General features: G+C 52.7%; 1 protein-coding gene across 4 annotated transcripts in view; it reads right to left on the minus strand.

The window, feature by feature from the left end:
* Positions 1-26,482, minus strand: part of PTPRE (protein tyrosine phosphatase receptor type E) — a 142,144-nt gene that overhangs the window by 55,305 nt on the left and 60,357 nt on the right. The window lies entirely within an intron of this gene.

Below are 26,482 nucleotides of genomic sequence, written 5' to 3' on the forward strand. Positions count from 1 at the left end.
CCTGTAATGGGGGTACAGTGTGGGGGCGACACTGTAGCAGGGCCTCCGACAGTGACTTCCAAAGCTGTCCCAGACCTAGAAGGTACTCCCTGGGAAGATCTGCAGAGGACACAGGAAGTGTGCCAGCACCAGCCAGACCAGAGACCTATGTCTCTGTCATCACCTCAGGGGCCAGCGCTGTGCGTGGAACTCCCGTAGGGCTTGCTGGCTGGTTTGCCGGCTGTGCAGGCCCCCAGGGACCTGTGCTTTTGGATGCTTCTGAGAAAGAGCCAGAAATTTCTAGCCCAGGGGTAGTCAACCTTTTTATACTTTTGTATCTCTGTTAGTAGTAAAATTTTCTAACTGCCCATCGGTTCCACAGTCATGGTGATTTATAAAGTAGGGAAGTAACTTGACTTTATAAAATTTATAGAGCAGAGTTACAGCAAGTTAAAGCATATAATAATAATTACTTACCAAGTACTTTATGTCAGATTTTCACTAAGTTAGGCAGAATAAATCTTTATAAAACAGCTTACTATAGTTACATCTATCTTTTTATTTATACTGTGGCTGCTCCACTACCGCCCACCGTGAAAGCTGGAACGCCCCCTCATGGGCGGTAGGGACCAGGTTGACCAGCACTGTTCTAGCCTCTGCTCCCTCGTCTCCTGCTCCCTGTCCTCCCTCATTGCTGGTCCGTGGCAGGTGTGGGAGCAGAAAGCCTGATGAAGATGTGACTTCAGCCTGCACAGGCTGAGAAGGACCAGGCGGACCCATCCCCAAGCCGAGACCACAGGGGAGCCCCTCGCATCCCGTTACCCCTGGCTGGTTGTCCCTGAGGGTCACTACCTCCACCCCCACTCCAGACACCCCAGGCTGCTGGGGAGAAGGACATTGGTCAACTTGATTCAGAGATGGAAGGACTGGGTTTCGAGGCCGTAACATCGTTGACATCATCCCGGGCCCTTGAAACTTTCACTGAGAGTCACTAGCTTTTCTCACTCCTGAAGTGATGCTGTTTCAGGCCCCCAGGCCTTCTGGCCCCACTGGCCCGGCCTTCCAGCAGCTCTAGGGGGACACCAGCGGCTGCGAGGCTCCGAGAGGGGGCGCAGGCACGTAGCAGGAGAGCAGCGGTTTCTGAGTCCCGCCCCTAAGTCAGCTCCAGGAGTCAGGAAAGTTCCTCTAGGGAAGAATGAGGGGCCCAAGGCAGAGCATGCGCCATTTTACTAGAAGCCAGCTGAGCTGTGCCAATGAGTGACAAGAAACAATGCTGATGGCAGGGACACTTACAGGGCACCAGCTTTGGCCAGGGACACGGGCCCACGCACTTGACTCATACACACGCTTGACCCTCGCCTCACGGCAGCCCTCTAAGACTGTCTCAGGCCCTCATCATGCCTGTTCTACAGCGAGGGGGCTCTGAGGATCAGAGAGGCTGAGTCACTTGCCCAACGCCACACAGCTGGTACTAGGGCACAGCCTGAACCCAGACCTGAGCAGCCTGCAAACAACCAGACTTCAGAAAACCGCATCTCCATGGTCCTCATGTGCCCGTCAGACCCGGGAATTATTCTGGAAATTCCGTGTGCTTTTTACCGGGAACATGGGGACTCTATCTAAACTGAAGAACATTTTGTTTCAAAACAAATGGACAGCCTGACCAGGCAGTGGCGCAGTGGATAGAGCGTCGAACTGGGATGTGAAGGACCCAGGTTTGAGACCCCGAGGTTGCCAGCTTGAGCACGGGCTCATCTGGTTTGAGCAAAGCTCACCAGCTTGGACCCAAGGTCGCTGGCTTGAGCAAGGGGTCACTCTGTCTGCTGTAGCCCCATGGTCAAGACACATATGAGAAAGCAATCAATGATCAACTAAGGTGTCGCAACAAAAAACTAATGACTGATGCTTCTCATCTCTCTTCGTTCCTGTCTGTCTGTCCCTATCTATCCCTCTCTCTGACTCTCTGTCTCTGTAAAAAAAAAAAAAGAAAGAAAAAAATGGACTCACACTTCGTAAACTCAAAAAAAATTATTGAAAATATTTACTTTACTCCCCCCTTGCTCTCCCCCACCCCCCAAATTCACGAATTGTTTTTGGCCCTAACAGATGTGAGCATGTTGTGGGTTCGGGACTCCAAATATCTCTCTTCAGAACTTCACTTGAATCGGTTATACCTGAGAGACGCCCCCGCATCATACAATGCATGTTTAATAAATATTTGCTCGGCGTGTGAACGAAATGGCCAGAGAGAGCCTGAGTTGGGCTTTTCCTTTCCCCCAACCATGGAACTCTCTATAAACACCAGCTGCAGCTCCTTAAATATTTACCCATATAGAATCACAGACTCTTATGTCCTTGAATTCCTCGTTCTGTTACAAAAAGAAAAAAAACAGAGAGAGAGAGAGAGAGACAGAGAGAAAGGAAGGAAAGAAATCTCAAAGGAAATGACTGTCACGGTCTGCTAGAACGTCAGGCAATGAGAACACAGGACCTAGGCCGCCGTGAGCACGGGAGTTTATCGATTCTGTTTAGAATGTTCAGGGCAAATAAGGGCTGAGCGCTTTAAGAACAGAGACGCTGCCGCGAGCTGTGTTCGACTTTGAAGTCCCTTTCAGCAAAGAGCCTCCTTTTATGTGAGAGACCTCCACAGTGAGGAGGAGGAGGAGGAGGAGGAGGAAGGAGCAGAGAGCAGAACTCTTCTTCTGGTGAAAGAGTCTTTCATGATCCGCAGCCGAGTCTCAGGGGCTCTGGAAGGTCCCTTCCATTGTCCCCCTGTAGCCGTTCTCCATTCTTTCATCCTCCCCAAATGCCCGTTGACCTCCCCTCTGCTGTATCTCAGATCGGGCGGGGTCAAGCAAACAGAAGGGGCGGGATCCCTGCACCGGGGTCCTCCAGGTCCCCGCAGGGACGTTTCCACTGATGACACAACTCTGTGCTGACACACAAGCATGGCGGACCATAGACCTCTACGTGCCTCAGACAGGAGGGCACAGGCTCGAAGAGAGCAGTGATTTTCATGTCAAAGTGAGTTAAGTCCCCAGGAGGCGCCTAGAAATGAATGATGTGGCAAGTAAGTCCTCGTGCCCTGATCTGTCCTTTAAGTCAGCTTTCTCCTTGGTCTGGGACATCGTGACCAGGGACCCTGGCGACAAAGGATCCCGCTGAGGTCAGGACTCCAGAGAGAAGGTGGATGGTTGAGGTCTAGTCTTAGGAAACCCAATGATATTGTCCTGACCCCTAAGGCCTTCCGTAGAAAAGGACAAACAGAACAAAGGGCCACCCTGCAGCAGATGCTGTGCCGCCCGCCCCAGATGGACGCGCCCCTGCAACCTCAGAGGTGACCTGCCCACACACAGGGTCTTTGCACGTGGAGTTGACATGAGGTCATAATGAGTTCGGGTGTCCTTCTGAGAAGAGGAGACTGCACAGAGACACACAGAGGAGGCCGTACAGGGAGGTGACCTTGACAATCGTCTCAGCGAAGACGCAGAGATGAGTTTTGAAATCCTTGCCAAACACTGGCCGCCGGGCTCAAGCTTGCTCTCTTTCTGTGGCAAAGGCAGGTGAGCAAGTGTCACAGAGATGGCGAGGACACATGAGACCCAAGCGGGCGTCCCTCCTTGAGAGTGAGGAAGACCGGACGAACGGGAGGGAAGAAGGGAGGGCTTTCTCCCTTTGTGATTCAAGTATCTTCCCTGCTTTGCTCAGGTTCCACCGGAAGGACCTACGTGCCTCAAAGGACACCATCAAGAGAGCAAAGAGGTGTCGTGGCGGATGTGTTCTTCCCCTCAGTGGGTTGGGGTCTTCATTTAGCTGTTGGTTTTCTTCGGTGTGCCAAAGCTTTTCAGTTTGATGGAGTTCCGTTTGGTTATTTTTTTTTTCTTCTTGTTTCCCTTGCCTGAGGTGATATGTCAGAAAAAAAAACCACTGTGACGAGAGATGTCTGAGATTTTAACTGCCTACGTTTTTTTCCAGGATTTTTATCGTGTTGTAACTTACATTTAAGTCTTTAATCCATTTTGAGTTTACTCTTGTGTATGGTGTAAGATGATGGTCTAGTTTCATTTTTTTCTTTTGCATGTATCTGTCCAATTTCCCCAACACTATTTACCGAATTGACTGTCTTTACCCCATTGTATGCTCTTGCCTCCTTTGTCAAATATTAAGTGACCATAAAGGTGTGGATTTATTTCTGGGCTCTCTACTGTGTCCCATTGATCAATATGTCTGTTTTTATGCTAATGCCATGCTGTTTTGACTACGATGGCCTTGTAGTATAATTTAATATCAGGTAGCATGATTCCTCCAACCTTGTTCTTCTTACTCAAGAGTGTTGAGGCTATTTGGGGTCTTTCGTGATTTTATAACAATTTTTGAAATATTTGTTTTGGTTCTGTGAAATACACCATTGGTATCTTGATAAGGATTGCACTGAATCTATAGATTGCTTTGGGTAGTATGGAAATTTTAATAATGTTATTTCTTCCTGTCCATGAACATCATGTATGCTTCTACTCATCTGTGTCTTCTTCTGTATCCCATAATTTTCCCAGCATCTGTTTTTTACATCCTTGGTTAAATTTATTCCTACGTACCTTATTTTGTTGTTGTTGTTGTTGTTGTTGCAACTGTAAATGAAATTGTCTTCTTAATTTTTCTTTCTGATAGGTCATTGCTGGTGTATAAAAATGCCGCTGGTTTCTGAATATTAATTTTGTATCCCACTATTTTACTCAATTCATTTACGAGTTTTAGTCGTTATTTGGTAAAGTCTTTAGGATCCTCTACATACAGCATCATGTCATCTGCAAAGAATGACAGTTTTATTTCCTCCTTTCCAATGTGGATGCCTTTTATTTCTTCTTCTTGTCTGACTGCTGTGGCTTGGACTTCCAGTACTCTGTTGAATAAGAGTAGTGATAGTAAATATCACTATTGTTCTTGATCTTAAGGAAAACTCTTAGTTTTTGCCCATTGAGTATGATGTTGGCAGTGAGTATGTCATAGATGGCTTTTATTATGTTGAGGTATATTCTTACCTTCTGGGAGTTTTATTCATAAGTGGTGCTGGATTTTATCAAAAGCTTTTCCTACATCTATCGATATGATCATGTGATTTTTAGCCTTTATGTTGTTTATGTGATGTATCACACCTGTTGATTTGCAAATATTGTACCCCAAACGTCTAAAGAACGTATACAACTCAACACCAAGAAGACAAATAACCCAATTAAAAAATAAATGGGCACAGGACCCAAATAGACGCTTCTCCAAAAAGGACACACAGATGGCCTAACAGACATATAAAAAGATGATCAACGTCACTAATCATCAAAGAAATGCAAATTAAAACCACAATGAGATATCACCTTACTCTTAGGGATAGACCCAAAAGAACTAAGTCAGGCGCATGAAAACTCACACACGGGTGTTCACAGCAGCACAAGTCATAGGAGCCCAAAGGCAGAAAACCGCTGAAATGTCCATCAGCCGATGAATGGATAAACAGTGAAAACGAGGTCTACCCCTACAATGGGATATTGCTCAGCCATGAAAGAGAATGAAGCAGGGACAGGTGCCACAGCAGGGACCACCTGCAGAGGTGACAGAGGCCAGATGCCATGTGCACATTTCGCATGGTCTCACTGATACAGAACACCCAGACTCCGTGAGTCAGCAGAGACAGAAAGCAGGCCAGCGGTCGCCAGGAGCTCGATGGGGACGGGCACTGGGGACTGACTGCTTCGTGGGTACAGGGAGTGAGTTCCTTTGGGGGTGACGAGAATGTCGGCCGAATGGTCTCGCACCGTGGTGAGTGGACTCAAGGCCACTACACGGTCCTCTGTAAACGTGGCTCGTGCTGTGTGCTGTGAATTTCACCTCAATCAAGAGGAAGCCCCTCAGGACCACCGTGTCCTGGGCTTTGGGATAAAAGGCACCATTCCCAGCAGGGCCTTGTCCATGGACAAGAACGCTCATGGAACACAGTGGTTGGGGTTTGCGGGCTCAGCGCTGTGTGCTCAGTGCTAGCGACTCACTTCATCTCCCCAACGAGAGATGGGGACCGTCACCACCCTCACCTCACAGGTTAGGGACCTGTGGCACAGAGACGTGGAGTCCCTTGCCGAAGTCACACAGCTTGGCAGACGACAGCGCGTCCTCTGGTGGACCAGGCAGACACTCTGGCACGGGGGCCAATGCTACAGACAGAATATTCTAGCCGGCATATGGGGGCCCTATGCGGGCATCCGATGTCTACACCCCGCCCCCTTCCTGATTAACTATTTCTCTGATGAAACCCTGGTCCTGCATTCTGTGGGCCCATCGTGCTAAAACTATACAGTGAGTGTGCGTTGCAAATTATGCTCATTATAAGCAGTCACAGGGCAACCTTTAGACCAGGGGTCCCCAAACTACAGCCCAGGGGCCGCATGCGGCCCCCTGAGGCCATTTATCCGGCCCCCGCCTCACTTCTGGAAGGGGCACCTCTTTCATTGATGGTCAGTGAGAGGAGCATAGTTCCCATTGAAATACTGGTCAGTTTGTTGATTTAAATTTACTTGTTCTTTATTTTAAATATTGTATTTGTTCCCGTTTTGTTTTTTTACTTTAAAATAAGATATGTGCAGTGTGCATAGAGATTTGTTCATAGGTTTTTTTATAGTCTGGCCCCTCCAACGGTCTGAGGTTACAGTGAACTGGCCCCCTGTGTAAAAAGTTTGGGGAGCCCTGATTTAGACTAATGAAGGTGTGTCTCATCCCTCTCGCTCTTAGTTTAAAGCCTGGTGGCCCTCCGGCGCCTTCAGCCACCGGTGAATGGAGTACAATGTACACTGAACTTTCTAGCTCTGCAAGATCACTCTACGCCTAAAAGCCACTTACTGACAGACGTGTGCCGCATTCTTGCGGTTTTTTTTCTTCTTTTTTTACACTATCATCCAGATGAATGTAACAGAGGATAGTTTTAAAATACAAACCATGCCTTTAACAACAATAGTGCCAGGATTTTTCAATGCGCTAGAAAATGTCCCGGCAAGTTTGTTATCCCAGAGCATGGCTGACTTTTTGACTTTGTTTCCCAAAGAAACCCAGAATGGCCACTCTCCTGTGGAACCAGGAGGCCACACGGAGAAATAACGAGAACCGCAAAGCCACGCCGTCTGGGCCCCGGGCACAGGGAGGCATGTGTCGAGTGCGTAACAAGAATCGCCTTATCTAGGTGCCTCCGGCACCCCGGAGGGACGTTCTAATTTACAGAGGTCAATCATCTCCTGAAGTCTCAAGGCAAGAAAAGTGCCGGGTCAGCACTGGAACCTGATGTCCACTCCAAAGCCCACGCCGCTTTTCAACACTTAAAACGATACAGCTCTGCACACGCGTTTGCAGAGGGACAGAGCGCCATGCGCGGGGCATGCTGACTACAAGTGCTACAGAGTGAGTTCATGTCATGTTGTTCACTGGTTGGCTTCACTTACTCAGAAGTGACAGCACACACAGTACACGTGGTCTACACACAGCACATGCACAGCACACACGGTACACGTGGTCTACACACAGCACATGCAGTACATGTGGACTACACACAGCACACACAGCACACACAGTACATGCAGTACATGTGGACTACACACAGCACATGCACAGCACACACAGTACACGTGGACTACACACAGCACACACACAGCACAAACAGTACACGTGGTCTATGCAGAGCATACACACAGTACATGTGGTCTATACACAGCACATGCACAGCACACACACAGTACATGTAGTCTACACATAGCACATGCACAGCACACACACAGTACACGTGGTCTACACACAGCACACGCACAGCATACACATAGTACATGTGGACTACACACAGCACACACACAGCACACACACAGCACATACACAGTACACATGGTCTACGCACAGCACACGCACAGCACACACAGTACACGTGGTCTATACACAGCACACACACAGTACCCATGGTCTACACACAGCACACACACAGTACCCATGGTCTACACACAGCACACGCACACTCCCCTTCCACAAAGGACAATGGGAGCCCATAAGCTGACTGGAAGGTGATAGAAGCCCTTTTTCACACTGTAGGTAAAATACAATCAAGTTTTCTCCTGTTGCCTCCCTAACAGGAGCCAACAGGAATGTCGTCTTTTAGTGAAAACACAACAAAGCCAACATTTAAAGTGAACCCCAGATCTTGTTTGGGATGTCATGTGCAGCTCCAATGCACAGGCTTCCCTTCTAGCTGGGTGTGGGTGACGACGAGAGTGCCAGGCCTGGGGTGGCAGCTTCCTGCTCCTGGGCACCGTCTCCGCCTGAGGCATGAGCTGTCTCAACATTGCTGAGCATTCTGGGGGAAGCGACCCAAGTGATCTGGGGGAGTCCTGGGAACACAGGGATGCCTGGCCGTCCCTGAGCAGAGTGTGAGGCTTGTGGGACCCTCCACATCCCAGGGAAAGACGGACACTCTGGGAGAAAGCTGACTTAAATGAGCTATGCATTATGAGCTATGCAGTGAGCTATGCTCACTGTTACCTCTGTGAGCCCTGCTGCCCGGACCAGCAGGTGCAGGTCCTCAGAAGCCGCCACACACACGACAGCTGGCATGCAGCAGGTGAAAGTGTTGGGAGAGACCATTCACCTCTATATAATAATTCGCCTCGAAAGTAAATTTATGCTTCAATCCCTGGCCGGCTAGTTCAGCAGTAGAGCGTCAGCCCAGGGGTGTGGAAGTCTCAGGTTCGATTCCCAGCCAGGGCACACAGGAGAAGTGCCCTTCTGCTCCTCCACCCTTCCCCCTCTCCTTTCTTTCTGTCTCTCTTTCTTCCCCTCCTGCTCCATTGGAGCAAAGATGGCCCGGGAACCGGGGATGGCTCCATGGCCTCTGCCTCAGGTGCTAGAATGGCTCCAGTTGCAATGGAGCAATGCCCCAGATGGGCAGAGCATCACCCCCTGGTGGGCATGCCGGGTGGATCCCGGTTGTGCGCATGCGGGAGTCTGTCTGCCTCCTTACTTCTCACTTCAGAAAAATTAAAAAAAAAATGCTTTGCAAAGGTGGAGTGACATGTATTAGGCTTCAAATAAATCAGTGAGAGAGGAGGCGTAACATCCAGGCTGGCGGCTGGGAACCATACAAGCTGGTGCCCAGCTGCTGCAGTGGGCATCCCGCTGGGGCAGTCAGAGCCCAGGTGCTCTGTGCCTAGGAAGGAGGAGGACAAGAAGGGAGCCTACCCAGCACCCGCAAGGGCAACCCCGACCCCACCTCCCCCACCCTCTGGGTTTCACTTCGAATAGAAGCGACTGCCAGCGTTAGGCTCCTAAAGGGTGCCCTCAGGGCAAAGCCGGATTGAAATGCAACCTAAGTGGAAGGACATGTGCAGGACACCTATTCGTGGTGCCCGTCCCCTAGCTGGGTTTCAGGATGAAGTTCTTTCCGTCTACCGTTTTCCACTCGGCAGAAGGAACAATTCTATTTCTGGCCTGAAGCTGCTTTGAAGAGTGAGCATCTCCCATCAAAAATATCTGTGTGCGCGCGCGTGTATGTGACTGCGCTTCCTAAAATAAAAGGGACACACACCCTCACGTGTTATGCTTGTGCAAGTCTGCCGTCCAAAAACTGAGGCTCTGTCACTGCTGGCTCTTAACCAAGTTCTCCTTCAATTGTGACAAAGAGGAAGATTCTGGACAGCTTCTTTATTTCACATCCTGTGGGTCAAACCACGTCCCGGCTATGTGGCAGTTTTATAAAAAAGTGCCGTTCCGGTGGACATGATTCGCGGGCCCGCGGTCTGGAGTTTCCCAGCAGGAACCCCGGCACCAACGCAGGTCCCAGGACCGGCCCCGGGCTGCGCTCACTCTCATGCTGTCCTGGGAACTGGACGCTCGGTTTTCCCGAGTCCATTCTCGGAGCCCGGGACTGTGTTCGGGACTTGGGGACTCTCTACCATCGCCTTCCCAATGATGTCTGCCTCCGAGGAAGAAAACACCAGTGTCCGTGCCAGAGACGTGTGTTCTGTGCAGCAGGACCGTGGCGACCAGGCGGTGAGCAGCTCCTGGACCCCATGCCCCGAGGCGGCCCTCGGCCCGCTGCTTCTCCAGCCGCTGCTGCCACCCGCCTGCCGTCCCTTCCTGGGCAACTTGGAGGATCCTCACCTCAGCTGTCTGCACATCCATCTGTTTCCTGACCACGCCTCTCCTCATTCACTTCCCGCTGATGAGGCGCTGCTGAAGCAATTGCTGAAAACCATCTCGGCTGCAGACAGCCAATGCGCGGGTGCACCCGCCTGCAGCAGGACCTGAGATCCTCTGATTCCCGAAGGGGGCCCTTAGGTCCGCCGGTCGCCATGGCGACGCTACAGTATTGCTGTGTTCCACGGCAATCCACAGCCGCCCCAGCACCCGCCCGCCAACACCGAAACCATTTCTTTGCGGGGAAACAAACACCTGGCCACGTGAAACTTAAGTTATTGACTCTTTGCTTCATCCCGCCCCCCCCCCCCCGTGGTGACAGTCGGGGACAGCCGGAGACGTGATGCAGGCCAGAGGGAACACACAGAGGGTTTGGGAACAAGAGGCATCTTAAAAGGCCTTCCTTCACTCCCCTTCGTGAATTGAAGGGGAGATTTTCTTACCACCTCCAGTGGCTGGAGGAACGGTGTTAACAAGAGGTAGAAGTAAAACAGGGAAGGAGGAACTCCACGTTTTGATGGTTGGGAGGTTCCTCTAACTGACCCTCGTTTTTGAAGCTCTTATCTCGCTTTTTATTTGTAAGTAACGTCCACAGATGTGCGCGCACGCACACACACCCACACACACGAAGGGGGAATAAATTAATATTTTCAGTAACTCTTTTTGGGATTTATGAAGTGTGTGTCCATTTGTCCTGAAACGAAATGTTCTTCAGTTTAGATAGAGTCCCCATGTTCCCGGTGAAAAGCGCACGGCGTTTCAAAACAATTCCCGGGTCTGGCGGGCGCATGAGGACCATGGAGATGAGGTTCTCTGAAGACTGGTTGTTTGCAGGCTGCTCAGGTCTGGGTTCAGGCTGTGCCCTAGTACCAGCTGTGTGGCGTTGGGCAAGTGACTCAGCCTCTCTGATCCTCAAAGCCCCCTCCTCCCCGCCCCCATGGAGTACACACACATGCTTATATAAATTCCTGAGGTCTCTAACTTGTGAAGCCTAGCTTAAAAAAAAAAAGAGGAAGACCGATAGTGTTTCACTGGGACTCTTCAGTCTTCATCCTCTGGTTTCCTCAGTGATGGATCAGTCAAGTGCTGAGCTCGCCTGGAACTCCAAGCCTCTGAGGTTGGAGTCCTTGAATCCAGGCTGCGGGGACTAGTGTCCATCTCTGAATGGACCCACATCAGAAGAGGGACATGGAAGATTGCCTTGAAGTGGCCTGGGAAGGAGCCTCCTATTGGAGCAGGTGGGCTTCGACCTTCAGAGCAAACACGAGTTGATCTGGACGGGCGGGGCCAGCCTGTCAGCTCTCCTCCCCTCTCACCCCAAACGGTGTTGAGAGCTCCTGGCTTAGACTCCTGATAACATGGTATCAAACAAAAGGGGACTAATCACCCATATTGAACTGCAGAGGCCGCTCTTTGGAAAAATGAGGGTAACTGACTCATGCCAAACTTCAGGGAAAGTGTTAAATCTAAGTTTGGTCCAAATCTGTTCAGTGAACCTGAGTTTGAGGCACGTTAGTTATCTCTACACTCTGGTCTTTTCCTCTGTCCCGTATTTTTTGGGTTTTGCTTTGTTTTTCTTTTTCTTCTTCTTTTTTTTTTTTTTTTTTTTTTTTTTTTTTTTTTTTTTTTTTTTTAGCTACAACACTATGAAGATTGGTCAGGCTCGAAGATGAGAAGGTTTGTTGTTTTAGGAGCAGAGAGAGAACTTGCTCTGAGTAGGAAATAATGCCGTAGGGGCGGGGAGGGGAGGGCTCAGACACAGGGCAGCCACGATGAATAGGCACAGTTCCTGGGACACCACTTCTTAAAGAAAGGAGGCTGCGACGTTTACAGAAACTCCCCGTGGCTGGACGCACCAGCCCCCAGTGTGAGTCTGAGTGCAGAGACTGCTCAGGTGGGCGGGGCGGCCTCTGCTCCTCTCTGCCTCCTCCTTCCCCAGGGGCAGGGATGGGGGTGGGGTGGGGCTGAATGGAACCTGCCTCAGAGTGCAGGCCAGGACCTGTGCAGGGTGGACGGATGGAAATGTGCCGGCACGGGTCCCAGACTCCAGTGCCATGCTTAGAAAAACTGGGGATGCCTCCGGTGGAGGGAGACTCTTATGCTGGAGACTGCACAGTTGAGTCCTGCGCCATCTCATTAACGACGACCCAAAGTTGGTGTATCACGCAGGACAAGTGGGGGCTACCATGGTCTCCTCTCACACTCCACCCACTGGTGTGCCCCAAGAAGCCGCCAATGGCTGCCCAAACCCTCTCTTAGCTGTTGGCTTTCTATTGGGGAAGAAGTTATTTTAACAGGGCAGGTTTTAAGAATGCCCCCTCTCTGTCCTACCACAGGAATGGGAGGTTTCAGCCCGCTGAACTGCCTTCGGTGAAATGTAGGTGAGGTTCTACGTTGCCGAGCAACGGACACTTCCGGCACTGCCTGTCCTTCTTAGAGGACCGTCTCCCTTCCAGACAATCCACCATCATTCACGGCTCCACATCCACACTGGCAAAAACACAGGAGACGCACATCACCCTGAAACAGACGGTGGCCCCGCGGGGTCCCGGTGATGAGATGTCCATGACTGGAGTTGTCCTGGAGACATAAGGCTCTTCAGCACCCGGGCTGGTGGTGGACTGGGGCCCATGGAGTGGGGTGGGCTCGCCGAACTCGCCAAGGAAGCGCCCGTTTTTAGAAATTTTGGAAACCAGAGGTCAAATCCACTCCGTTCAAGGTGGTCGGTCTGGGGTGGTCTTCAGTGTGTGTGGCGGGAGTGTGGACGTGGACTGAATGCCAGACGAGGCCGAGGGAATGACTATGTGCCCCGCCTGACAACTCTGCTTGAACGCTCAGCCAATCCGTCGCGACCCCTTTGGCGACGACGCCTGCCCCAGGCTCCCCGTCATGCCATCCAGGAGAATTAATCAAATATCGCAGTGCTGCTGACAAACAAGGTTTCCACGTAGGTGTCTGTAAGCAGCTATCGCACGCGGCCAGTTATGAAACCACAGGAAGCCTTGGGTTCCGTCCAGTTTCGAACCCCCGCCTGCAGGCTCTGGGCCATCAGCAAAGCGCCAGCTGCGTGATGTTGTGTTGCTACTCCGAGTCCAAGGACCCTGAGAATTTAGAGGTCCTCTGGGACCCATCGATGTCCTTTAAATAGGGGCCTAGCAGGCACATGACTTGTTTTTATTGTCAGGCAGCCCATTAAAAGGCAAAGCAGGTGTTTGACCTTGGTCTCCTGGCTGCCACCCCCACGTTCCAGCAACCCCCTGCTTGCAGCCTGGGTCCTCCTGGTGGTGGCCACCATGGACGGACGCCCTTTCCCGCAGAAGGGAGAAAAACGAATGACCTCCATCCAGTTCCGACAGAGTCCCAAAAGCTAAGGGCTACGCCCACCCACCACCCACCAACTACTTGCATCGAATTTCCGTGTTGAGAGAAGAGGAAGGTCTTGAATCAATCAGGTAAAGACAGAGTACAAGAGGATGACTTGTGACCAACTTGTAGGACTTACGCACCGAAGAGAATGACCAAGGTTCAAGTCCAGCACCTGAGCACGTGAACTCGCTGCGTGGCCCCGGGCACAGCACGAGACTGGACAGTGTGTGCGCGGTGGACAGGGTGGTAAGAGACAGACCAGCCCGCAGGGCGGCCCCAGGACCCACTGAGAGAGGCTGGGGGAGGGCTGGACATGCACCTGGGCCCGGCGAGCTCTCCGCGCCTGGAGCTCCGTCTCACCTTCGTACATCCAGCTGCAGGGACCGCTGCTCTCTTACCCTCCACGTCCTGGGAAACGGGCCTGCGGTGACCGAGGAAGAGACACAAGTGAGGTGGAAGAGACCTGAGTACGCGAAGGAAGCCGGGCTGGCCTGAGCTGACCCTGTGTGGTGGCAGCGTGGGACCTCGGCATTCACACCTGTGATTGTTGTCATCTGTGAGTTGGATCAGAACCCCCTGGATTTCAGCCAGGCAAGCTGCTGACCTTTGGGCAGCCTGTCATTGCAGAAAGCTCCACCTTCAGAAGCTGAGGGTCACCGTGTCACTCACTGGTCTCCCAGCAACACTGAGAGCACCGTCACCCCCACAGCTCACAACTCATTAACCCTGTGTCCCGGATGGCCTTGACTCTGCTCTGCCACCTCTCCGAAGTTTCCAGCGGCAGAGGTTGTTCTAGTGGGAACCGTCCACGCCTCCTCCTCAGTGCCTGGGCTTCAGACAGGTTTCCCAAGAGACAAAGTGCAGTGTGCTCTCCAAAGATGTGACAGAGGAGAAACAAGAGGACCAGGCTGCGTGGTCCAGAGGACGCATGGGCCATCTGTCACCCTCGTTAACCAGGCGTGAACGGGGGTGTGGGGGCAGGCTGGACTTGGCCCTTTCTGTCATTCCCTTATCCTCAGAAGTCACGGCACTGTCAACCGGGAGACAGACTTTGGGCTTCCCTCCCTGGGAAGGTCTCAGAGACAGAACACGGGGAACAGTCACTCTCCCGGGGAAGGGGGTGGAGAGGTCTCCTGCCACTGTCCTTGCTCTGCTCTGATGGAATAAGGGGCCATGGGATTGGGGCTGAGGTCAGATCCTTGGTGAACAGCCCAACAGTGAATAACAGGTCCTCGTCTTGGGCCCCATCTTTAATTGACTTCAAACATACCCCTTTCAGTGCTAGTAGGTGGCTTTAAGTGGTGGGTGGTCCCTTAGCTCTTAGTAACTCTTGGGGGTGGGGAACTGGAAAAAGAACCACCATCAGAAACCCAGACTGAGCTGAGACAGGCAGGTCTGGCCCGGTTTGGGGACCAGTGCTGACCCGGAATGTACTGCTCCCCCTTCTCCCCCAATCCAGGCAGAGAGTGAGTCAGAAGTAGCCACGTGCCATCTGCAGTCTGCCTCTACAGCCACAGAGGGACACAGAACTTGGCCCTATCTGGGAAAGAAATCAGGAAACCCAGTCTGGCGCTGGACGGAGACAGTGCCCGGGGATTTACGGAGACCCCGGGGGTGCTGGCTGACAGTACTGTCCGCACCATCTCGCTCCAAAAGCAGAGCACGCAGTTTCCAGTCAGGACCCCGCCCCCAAACACACGCACCGCCCGCCAGCACTGCGTGCGGGGACAGGAGACCCCTGGCCGCACGAGGGCCTGTTCCCGTGAGTGGGGGTGCGGACACTATGACCACTGTCCGTAAAGAGGACAGAAGACCCCTCTGGAAAGTAATGACGGAATCAGGAGGCACTGAAGCTCTAGCCCACGACAGACCAGGTAGGTTCCCGCAGAAAAGAAACCCCTGGTTGCGAAACCACAGGTTTACCAGTCCGGAGCTCTGACCATCGCTTCTCAGGCTGGGGGTGGCTTCCCACTGAGCCGTGAGCCACCCAGTGCCCCCCCACCCCCACACAAGTGGCTCCGTGCGTGGGGCTAATGCTCGCCAGCCGCCCTCTGGAAGTTCTAAGTCATCTTATCTCCGAGTTTCCGTTTTGTAAACGCCATCTGAGGGGACAACGGCCCGCTATGCCATGGGCTTGGAGCCTTGATTCACACTTAGTGTGCCTCCTGTCACCTCCCCAGGGCAGGGTCTGGGCTGTCCGCCTCCTGGTCCCTGATAGCACACTCCACCTACAGGGTGGGGGTCCTGGCCTCACTGTCTGAGTGTCCCAGACCCCAGGAAGCACAACATTAAATAGGAGGTCAAAAAAAAAAAAAAAAAAGAAAAGAAAAAGGAAAAAACCCACCATGGTAATGACAGGTCTGGCGAGAGACTACAGAAGCAAGGAAAATGCTTTTTTCCTGCTGTTTTGAACCAGAAATCCAGGCTTTTATGCAGCCAGTGCAGTTCGTGCTAAGTGCCGCCCCAGGCGCCACAGACGGCAAAGGCGGAGCGTTCCCCTCCGCGCACTGCCTTCCCCTCCCTCCTCCACGCTCCGCGGTCCATTCACGCGTTCGCTCACTCCCTCATCAGACACAGGCGTCCTGAGGTCGGCTAGGTGCGGGCAGCCCCCCGGGGCTTCAAAGACAACGGGACACTGCTGTCCTCTAAGGAGGTGACAGCCCCCGCAAGTCACAGGCAGGCAGGGAGCCAAACCAAATCGATTGTGCTCCCTCTGCGCGACTCAAACCACGCGTTCACAGCGTTCATTTCAAGTGACGTGCTGCACTTTGTATCAGTCACGGATAAAGTAGCAAAGAGGAATTAAATATATATATATATATATGCCTTTCTACAGCTGAGCAGACAGCTCGAGGTCAGCAGGCCACACTTTGAATTTGCCTTTTCATTTCCCAAGATCAGTGTTTAATTTTCTTTTAACCACATCCCTGAAGAAAGCCGTTCACTGTGGGTTTAAGAGACTCAGACAGAATCACAACCCGGATTGCTGAGGCCCCGTGGAGACCCTGTGGAGACGGGGAGTCCGTCTCCCACAGGACCTGTGATTAGGTCAGGAATTTCTGTGCGTCCCTCTTCCCAGCGGTCGGCTCCTCTAGGGGCATCTGGCCACTAGGTCCTCCGGCTAGGGGCAATTTCATGTCCACCCCCCCCCAAATTTCTCAGAGACACTGTTGTTGCACTTGGACATGTTGTTCTACGTAAAACAGACAAAGTTTTATGAAATGCGTTGTTGCCTCGATGAAATAAAATTTGCTTTTTGTTTTTTAATCTTTAAGATGCATTTAAGAAAAGACGTCCACACTGGTGAACAATGAAGACTCCCCTCTGTGCTATTACTGTACACACCCAGACTTGGGACGTGGGTTTCTGATCAGGTACTGGCCTTTGGACTCGGTCCCTGGTTTCCGGGGGTGGCCCATCAGCAGACAAAGCAGTCCAGGCTGCTGGTCCAGGCTGGTGCTTGGCCCCCTCAGAGCAGCCAGATCGCGCCCACACTCCTTCCCCTAGGCCTGGAGCATGGTGAACAGCGCCCTGGCACAGAGGGTGTCTCAGTGGGGACACCCAGTTCAAGAAAGCCCTGACCCCGGGCCTCAGATGTCATTTAAAGCAGATCATCCTGAAAGAAAAGCATCCCTCCCCCTGCCACCTCCAACACGTCTGCCTCCCGCCCCTGTACTTTCTAGCGTCCTCGCCTTGCACACGGGTGACGTTTTGTGCTGTTCTTCTTGCACTAGAACCCTTCTGTGTCCCCTGAGGTCCCATCTTGGACAGACGTAATTCTAGAGCCTGGCCAGGGTGGGCGACTCAGGAGAGGGGGGACCTTAGGAAGCGGGTGGCTTGATTAAAGCCACACAGCCAAGGAGGATAGAGGTCAGGCCTCCTGACCCTCCCCCTGCTCCCACCCCCGCCCGGGTCCGCCACCCTCCTCCTTTCCTGGTCCCCTTGTTTCCACCACTGACTCTACTAAGCAGTCTGCCTCCCTACCACCCCCCCCAAACTGTCCTCTGTTTTCCTCTGATGCGGACCCTCTCCTGCCCTCTGGCCCTTCTCGGTCTCTGCAGTGACGCCCCTCTTCCCGAGGCAGCACGTGCACGCCCAACACTGGCTCCCTGGTGCGGGGTGGAGGGCACAAGGTGCCATGGCATGTCCCCCCAGCTCACTGGCCTCTGTGCTCAGGCCGGGCAGCATGTGTCACTGAACAGACAGATGGCCACACCCTTCCTTCCTCTGCAGGAATGGGGATGAGGGGAGCAGAAACAGAAGGGAGCCTGAGACAAGCCAACAACTCCGGTAACCAAGACAACCTCCCCCCACCCCACCCCGAGCCACTGTCAAATAAAGTGACGGACCAGAAGGGGTGACCAGGTCCCAGCTGGGCAGACAGAGGCCACTTGGAGTAAACAGAGTGGACAGGCAGGAAGCATGACAAACACTGTGGAAATGGATTATGTCCCTACGTTTCCGTTAGGGAAAACCTACCACGTGGCTTCCCGAGTGGAGTGGGTTTGTCATAACACAGGAAAAAAACAAAACAAAAAAAACCCTGGTTTAAAAAGTTACACAATTCTCAAAAACATCTTTATAGACAGAGACATGCTAGAGTGTTTAATGAGGCGCCATCTCCTCTACGGGAGAACCCCAGGGTCACAGGGTGACATCATCACTGCCATTGACCAAGAGCCTGGGGACGTTACCAGGCTAGTCCCACATGCCCAGAGGACCACAGCGCTCAGGTTAGCATCAAAAACAATATTTTAAAAGGAAACATGACTTAATCCTCAGCTCCAGAGAAGAAAAACACTCAGCTTCTGACTAGTGAATCAGTCATTAAGAATTAAATAAATCCACCCACAACGGGAAACAGCCTGCAGTACGTCAGGGCTGGCTTCGCAGGGGGAGGAAGCCTTGGAAACAGCACTGCACTCACAGGGAATCACAACGCACTGGGGCTGCAGAGACCCCACGGAGACCCCGCGCCTCCCACTGTGCGCCTTCCGGATCTCCCCACATCTCAGCCACACGCACTCCCAGCCTGTCTTTCCCTGAGAGCGCTCGGAAGAGGGGGTGGCGGTGGCCCTGGGGGTTTCCATGGTTTCCGACAAGATGAAGCGATCTTCCTTCCCAGGGAATCACTTCTTCATGTCGAATAAGCCATGACACCCCCCCTCCCCAGAACCACCTGCCCCAGTGGACGTCAGAACAGCGGGCAGAGTCCCGTGTCGTGGTGTGATTCACTGACGTTTCGGCTTGTGTGTCGGGACCGGAGCCCACGGGCCCCCAGCCCTGACTCCCTGCACACCAGCGACACCCTGGAAAGACCAAGGCTGCTTGTGAACCTCGTTTCTCCCCCGTTAGTAAAGTCCCCCCTTTCTGTGCTCCCGCTTCTTCCGGGAGGCAGTGGGGGCGGCTGCCCGAGGGAGAGACGGCAGCAGGAAAGAGGAGAATGCCCAGGGCAGCTTTCAGAGGGGAGCTCGTTACAGCATCACATCCGATGGACAAACTGCGTCCCGATGGGAAGGCGACAGAGGCACATGGCCCCAGACACGCGTGACACGCAGCAATGGCCGCGTCAGGGGCACGGCTGCTGTTAGCTCAACACCCAGAGAGGCGTCGCCCGGGATCACAGACCTTCACGCCCTGAAGAGAACTTTAAAAATATCTCTCCCTATGTAGCCTCTCACTATGTAGACAAAGGAGGCGTGGCTTGGGACCTGTCCAGGTCATTCCGCGTTCGAGAAGGACACTCTCTTGCTGCCTGTTCTTTTTCTAAGCTCCCTGTGCAGAAAGACACAATCAGCACTGGTATCTCCGACCTTGGTTTTTGTTTGTTTGTTTGTTTTTCAAGAGCTCGCACAACCGTGAGCCCGCAGGGGAGGAACGTCAGGTGGGCAAAGGGACCAACCACTGGCCGCATCTGCCGTCGAAAAGGAAGCCTTGCCTGACCAGGCGGTGGCGCAGTAGATAGAGCGTCAGACTGGGATGTGGAGGACCCAGGTTCGAGACCCCGAGGCCGCCAGCTTGAGCACAGGCTCATCTGGTTTGAGCAAAAAACTCACCAGCTTGGACCCAAGGTCACTAGCTCCAGCAAGGGGCTACTCGGTCTGCTGAAGGCCGGTGGTCAAGGCACATATGAGAAAGCAATCAATGAACAACTAAGGTGTCGCAACGCACAATGAAAAACTAATGATTGATGCTTCTCATCTCTCTCTGTTCCTGTCTGTCTGTTCCTGTCTATCCCTCTCTCTGACTCACTCTCTGTCTCTGTAAAAAAAAAAAAAAGAAAGAAAAGAAAAGGAGGCCTGGCGAGTGTGTGGACGGAGATTAGAGACTTGATCTGGTCAGCAGATAATGTGTGGAAATCGTTGGAAACCCTGAGACAAGATCCACTCGAGGGTTTGGGAAATTGTTCCAAACTATCACGATCTCCTGGCAAATTGTGGGCAGAACCGGCGGGAAGGGGGTCTTCTGTAGTCACGTGCTCCGTCCAGTCCTGGAATCACTTGCAACATGATTATTTTTTCATAATGGAAAGCTCTGTTTCCTGTTGGCTGGCGGGTACCTCCCAGTCTGGTGGAGGTGATGAGAGGGCCTGGCACAGCGTGGGGGACACCTGTCCCCTGTGACCGCAGCCGCTGACCTGCGCTCTGCTCCCTCTGCGCCCTTTCTAAGGCGGAGGTGAGAGCGCCCCCTTACACTGCCTCCAGGTGCCCCCGAGCCACAAGGGAGATAACAAACCTGGGCATCTTCCTCTGCCGGCTGCCACCTGCTCTCCCAGCATGGGGGGGGGGGTTACCAGGAACCCAGGGGCTATCAGCAGGAGGCACTCCAGTTATCAGTTATCCGGCAAAACAGGAAATAGATCATCAGGTCCTGTTCTGCTGACTAAAAATCTCCACCAACATGACGTCTTTTTAAAAGAATGAATTTCTCTGCCCGCCACAGGGTACCCACCATGCACGGCAGCTTTTAGGAGGAACTGAGCAGACAGTGGGACCGTATCTGAGAGCAAATCCATCTTGGTGGATGAAGTTGTTTGAAATCAGTGAAGTACCGTCAACATGTTTTGTGTGTTTTTTTTAAAGTTAAGTTCAATCAGGTCTTATCATAAAATAACACAAATGCCTATTTTGTTCTTGTGGGGCTCTTTTTTGTTTGTTTGTTTTTTGGGTTTTTTTTCTTTGCTTATTCTCACTTCCATTGAAAACAAAGGGAAGAAGAGCCACTTAGAGGCTCCGTTCTGTGACCACAGCTTTGCTCAGCAGCTGGGATCTTCCCTTGTCCCACATTTGAAATACTTTACACTGAACTCTGCATCATAATAAGCAGTTTTTTGGAAACCACTTCACAATCGGCAATTTTTTAAGCTGAAGGCATCGAACCCGGTGCGCACGGGGATGTCCCCCAGCAGAAAAGCACAGAGGTGGGGGAGGGGGAGTTCCCATAGCAAATGGGGACTGTCGCTGGCCATGAGAATGGACTCCTGACTCCGAGGCTCGGTGGGTCTGAGAACCCTCCCCGTAACACGCACAGCAAAGGTTCTATCCGCCCTGTCTTCTTCACCCGGCGTGACTGATGCCGTTCCTCGGGCAGACCAGGGGACCTAAGGTGGGCCGCACCATCTGCCCCTACGAGGTGAGGACAGCCTCGCACACAGATCGTCGGCCCCGCCTCGTGGCCATGGACACAAGCTCCTCGAAGGTCAGCTCACTGACCCGGCTGCCCGGGGACCTCCCCCTTTCTCAGCACGTCACTATGGACTGAACTTCCACGTCCTGTCACATCTTGCTGTTCGGGAAAATGAGGAGTGAGGTTTGGATAAAAATAGGAAATGGCCCGCTCAAAATGAGTGGGATTTTAGCACGTCGTCCAGCCAGCCCAGGGCCCCGACAATGGCCGGGGCTGGTTCTTCCTCTGAGGAGGGCCTCACCTTGGGTTCCTGGCAGCCCGACAGCCTGGCAGGCCCAGGGCAGAGGGCAGCTCCCCACCCCACCCTGGGGCCCCGCCTGGCTGAGCCGTGGTGGGCAGGAAGGGCCTCCTGGACGGAGCGCGCCCCGACTTCCTGCTGGGGCTGGACGGGTGAACTGAGCCGGCCTGCCAGATTTTCACTGCACGGCGCTGCCTCACAGCGTTCTGCATTTAAATACCTCAGGCACCTTATTACCACAGCAACCACAACACAATCCCCACGCGGGAGCCTTTCCCTTTACCTGGGGTCCTCCCAGAACGATGCCGGGGAGCCATCCCGGTCGGCGGGGATCCATGCTTTCAACCTCCTGCCTGTCGGCCACCGGGATTTCTAGGAGAACTCCAGCTCGGGACCGGGGTCTCTGCCGGGCGCCCGGGGACAGGACGGGAGTTTATATAGGAGAGCCGAGTTCCCGTCCCTGCCGAGTGGAAACTGTGACCACTCACATCCAGGTCTTTGCGACATGACAAACGGTTCCTCAGTGGACGCCGTGAGGAGGCACTTCCTGGAAGAATGTTGAAATTTTCCTGGCTGGAGGAGGTGGCGGGGGTGGGGGTGGAAATGGAAAATAAGGAGGGATGAATCGGTCATCGTCAGATCTGAAGGCGTTCTTCCACTGGGTCGTCGGCTCCTCGTTCAGTCTCTGGGCGACTAACTTCTCCGTTGGGAGAAACACTTTGTGCTCAGAAAGGAAAGCTGTGGGGATCAGGGGTGCTGAGAAAAAACCCCGTAACACAGCAGAGGAAGGAAACAGGGATTGGGCCTCGCAGGACGTGCTCAAAGGAAGGAAACAGAGATCGGACCTCGCAGGACGTGCTCAAAGGAAGGAAAGAGGGATCGGACCTCGCAGGACGTGCTCAAAGGAAGGAAACAGGGATCGGGCCTCGCAGGACGTGCTCAAAGGAAGGAAACAGAGATCGGACCTCGCAGGACGTGCTCAAAGGAAGGAAACAGGGATCGGACCTCGCAGGACGTGCTCAAAGGAAGGAAAGAGGGATCAGACCTCGCAGGACGTGCTCAAAGGAAGGAAAGAGGGATCGGACCTCGCAGGACGTGCTCAAAGGAAGGAAACAGGGATCGGACCTCGCAGGACGTGCTCAGGGCTTCGGTGCCGTGCGCATCTCCCGCGCGTCTTGCTGCGCGCTCAGAACGGGCGCAGGACACGCAGCGCTGTGCGCGGGCGCGCGCGGAACCCCAGCCGGGGCGGGCGGAGAGCATGACAAGGGCGGCTCGCGGCCCGGGCAGCACACACTTTACTGAAAAGTCCTTCAGGCCCTTTTCTTTTGTCCTGCCACGGTGGCCCTTCAGAACGGCACCAGGGATGATAAATGACGTGGGGGACAAAACACACACAGATCGAAACCGTCGGGGGGAGGAAGCACGAATCGTTCCCAAGGGCAAGGCCGGTAAACGGATATTCTAGGTGAAATTTCAATTTAAATCCACTGTTACTTAATAGCTGTGCTCAGTTTGTTTTTCTTTTATATTCCCTGGCTATTCCCATGAAACCAAAGTGAAACAGTCAAGTTACAAGTATCATTTAATCTTACTTACTGGGGATACCCTTTGGTAGAACAACAGAAGACCTCAAAGGGCCTGAAGAGAAAATATTTAAACCTTAATTCCGTGCCTTCCATAAATTCTTAATTCTGAAATTCCATTGCATTATTTGAGAACTATGCAGTGGAGACCCACAGAGTTGCAAGCATGCTCTACGGGGGGAGACTTTGGTCATATCCAACAAGCGATATGAACTACAGTATTACTTCCCAGGTTTGTTTTTAAATAAGAGAAAATAAAAATATGAAAATGGGTGAATGTGCTAACAAACACTCCTCTTAATCCAGTTTAATCCAGAAAATATTTACTTTTTCTTTTTTTAAAACTCAGGCCCTGGCTAGTGGGCTCAATGGTAGACCGGGTTCGGTTCCCAGTCAAGGCACACAGGAGAAGTGCCCGTCTACTTCTCCTCCTCTCCTCTCTCTTTTTTTCTCTCTCTCTTCTCTTCCCACAGCCATGGCTTGGTTGAAGCGAGTTGGCCCCGGGCACTGAGGATGGCTCCGGGCACTGAGGATGGCTCCATAGCCTCCACCTCAGGAGCAAAGAACTCAGTTGCTGAGCAACAGCACAACACCCCAGACGGGCAGAGTATCGTCCCCTGGTGGGCATGCCGGGTGGATCCCGGATGGGGCGCATGTGGGAGTCTGTCTCTCTGCCTCCTGTCCTTTCATTGAATTAAAAAAAAAAGAATTGAAATGTTAACATAGCATTGGTTTATTGAATGAAAAGTCAGGGATTGTTGCCAGAAAGGAAAAGTTCTCCTGAGAGCTGTGATAGTGCCAGCAGACACACTGCTACCCAGGTAAATTTTCTCTCGAAACATTGAAAATGATTGCCATCCTTGTGTGATGACGTTAATAACAATTTCAAGTGCTTCCTCTGGGTCACCTCACTACAATGTCACGGTCGTCCTAGGGCTCCACCGACTGACGGGGAGGAAGGAGGCATTGTGCCCACTCAGCAGGTTGCTACTGGATTCCTCTGCAGCCAGCTGACCACATGTGGACGGAGGTCTGGGGACAGTCTCCAACCTCAGGACACCTCCTCTCTCCCACACTGCCCAGGGGTGAGCCACTTATGCAGTTCTGACTGACTCAAAAGCCAAGTTTCCAATTCCACACGTTAGAAATAAGTTCTTTTCTGTCGGTGGAAATCCTGACTCTCAGGGACAAGGCACAAATGTTTCACAACGAAATGGCCACGAGCTATAAAGACCAGTCTGAGGTTCTAGCCGGACGCCCAGCTGTGGGTCCCAGCGGTCAGGCAGCCAGGACTGTTAGGGGTTCATGCATCCAACCCCACTGGTTTCCCCACCTCCGAGAGAACGAGTCCCAGAATCAGAAGCCTGTTTACCCCAAGAACACGCACAGCTTCCTAGCACGGAGCTTTGCTTCCCCACTGACGCGGAAGCTAAGGGTGGGTAGGCCGGGCCAAGGACAGGGAGATGCTGCCCAAAGCAGCTCCGGTGGAAACGGAGGAGAGAAGGCAACACCCGGAGGAGTGCTCAGCGACCTCTGGGTGGTGGACGCACTTCTGAGAGTCGGTCACCGGCTCTGAGATCACGCAGGGAGGTGGGGAGCCCCGGAAGCCCAGGCCGCGGGATCGCAGCTGAGAGAGCTGCTGACCACTCACGGTAGCAGGTCACCTAACCAACAGTCCAGGCGCTCCTAAGGCCGGCGGGCGGGCGGCAAGACTGGGTGTGGGGGGGCTGGCGCTGAGCCGAGAGCCGAGGAAGAAGCCATGGTCAGACCCTTTGCACGAATCAGGACCGGCTGCCTACACTGCGGAAGGAGACAAGTCCAGGGGCCCGACCTGAGATACTTCATCCTGGCACCACAGGACCCGCTGCTTCTGCCAAGCAGGTGATGCGTCCATTCACAGCGGCGTGAATGAGCCAGTACTCCTCGCTGAGGGTTCGCTGGCAATGGGGTCTGCTGATCTCTTGTGACTGAATCTCTATCCCATTAACATCATTCCACTAACAACCGTTCTCTGCGATCTCATAGCTGACAGTTGCTGTAGATCAGGGGTAGTCAACCTTTTTATACCTACTGCCCACTTCTGTATCTCTGTTAGCAGTAAACTTCTCTAACCGCCCACTGGTTCCACAGTCATGGTGATTTATAAAGTAGGGCAGTAACTTTACTTTGTAACATTCATAAAGCAGAGTTACAGCAAGTTAAAGCATATAATAATAATTACTGACCAAGGACTTTATTTTGGATTTTTCACTAAGTTTGGCAGAATAAATCTTTATAAAACAACTTACTATAGTTAAATCTATCTTTTTATTTACACTTTGGTTGCTCTGCTACCACCCACCATGAAAGCTGGAACGCCTACTCGTGGGCGGTAGGGACCAGGTTGACCAGCACTGCTCTAGAGTCTAGGACAGCATGGCGTTGAGAAAGGACAGCATCCGATGATGGAGTGACACAGAAGGCGGATGACACAACAGGCTTAGCAGGCAGCAGATGGGGACTGTCCCCTTCCCATCCTGATTAAGTTGCTGCTGATGTTTGGCGTTCCTGCGAGACAGCGGCGTGGCAGGCAACCAGAGCTCACTTACTCCAGGAGCACCCACAGCATTTAGGCCTGGATGAAATAGGGCCACAAAGGGTGCACCTCCCCCCCCACACTACTACCAAAAGAGAAGGCCCACCAGGGCACCAGAATTGGCCTATTGATTTCAGGATAGTTCAGAGCAAAGTCCAAGTATTTCAGACAAGGTGACGCATTTAAGAAATGCAGCTTCCTAGGCGGCCCGCGCCCAGGTCCCCTTCCCGAAAAGGTGAGCCTCCAGACCCACGGCAGGTCAGGGCCAGGTGCTACCTGCCCACAGGTGGCTGCCGCTCCAAAAGCTCTTCGATTTTTCTCCCCTCAGTGTCATTAGGGAACTGACCCCAGGACGTTGGTTGTTAAGTAGTACACAAAAAGGGTATGGTGTTTTCTTTGTCTCAATACTAGGATATCAAGACCAAAGGCAATGGTGGCCTGGATCTCAAAAGGCATAAAATTAGGTGACGACAACACTTTTCTTTCTTCCCCCCCCCCCTTTTAAAACAAAAGGGCCATCCAGAAAAACTCCCCTTCAGTAGCAGATCATTTAAGAAGCAATTACCATCCATGCAGTTTGGTGCCACGGAGCTCCCGAATAGTGATCGGAGGTGCACCGCTGAGATAAGGCAAGGCCCTTTCGAAGGCAGGACAGCTCAGTGAAAGGGAAGGAAGCCCGTGGAAACTGTTCTCAACACGGCACTTCAGGACACTGGGCCGCTGAGCCAGATTTTAAACTCACTCTCCCTCTCTCTCTCTCCCTCTCTCTCTCTCTCCCTCTCTCTCTCTCTCTCTCTCTCCCTCTCTCTCTCTCTCTCTCTCTCTCCCTCTCTCTCTCTCTCTCTC

Source organism: Saccopteryx leptura, chromosome 13, assembly GCF_036850995.1.
Source record: "Saccopteryx leptura isolate mSacLep1 chromosome 13, mSacLep1_pri_phased_curated, whole genome shotgun sequence".
Classification (NCBI taxonomy): Eukaryota; Metazoa; Chordata; class Mammalia; order Chiroptera; family Emballonuridae; genus Saccopteryx; species Saccopteryx leptura.